This window comes from Microtus ochrogaster, linkage group LG9 (assembly GCF_000317375.1).
Source record: "Microtus ochrogaster isolate Prairie Vole_2 linkage group LG9, MicOch1.0, whole genome shotgun sequence".
Classification (NCBI taxonomy): Eukaryota; Metazoa; Chordata; class Mammalia; order Rodentia; family Cricetidae; genus Microtus; species Microtus ochrogaster.
The window spans coordinates 30,454,580-30,455,310 of NC_022034.1; positions in this window are offsets into that span (position 1 = coordinate 30,454,580).

Genomic DNA, 731 nt, shown 5'->3' on the forward strand with positions numbered 1-731 from the left:
AGTCTCTGGACTAAAATCTGGTTTCTTCTACTATCTTCCTGACTTGGTAGCTTCAACAGATAGGATAGTAAAAGGTTTAAGGGACCTGAGTGTAAGTTTGTGCTTCACCATACACTAGAGACCATCTGGAGAGGTTGAAAAATACCACCTTCATGTGCCTGACAGCTTCTCAGAAAGAAAACATGTAATGTGCTTCACTTTGGGTTGTATTTTGAAACTCTAGGACTGTTAATTTTTCCTATTTATGGTTTGGATGGAAAGGAATGCTCTCCTGCCTAGTTACCTATATTCCTTCAAACTTGTGGACCATCACTACTTTTCAAGATTGTTGTAGACTATCTCCTGTAAGCGGGATGGAGACGTGTGGACCAAACAATGTTATGGACCATTACATTGTCGTTCCGTCCTTCCCACAGTCTACCCAGCTAGAATGAGCCTTTCCAGATATAACATATTACTGAGCCTTGTTGGACCTGAAGAAGTTGTCAGGATTTTTCCCTGAAAAGCCAAAGCTGAGAAAGAGAAAGAAAGAAATGTTGCTGGAGCTCCTTCCGCTCCTTCAGCCAATAGCTGCTGAGATACCAGCCCACTGGGGCGTGGTCTCTCTCCCTTTAAAAAAGCAGCCCACTTCCCTCTCCTCTCCCGGCCCAGATGAAGGCAAAGGTGTAAGTCACAAACAATCCCACACCAGTTTGGAATTATGATTAATAGAATGGTTATTTATTTAAAGG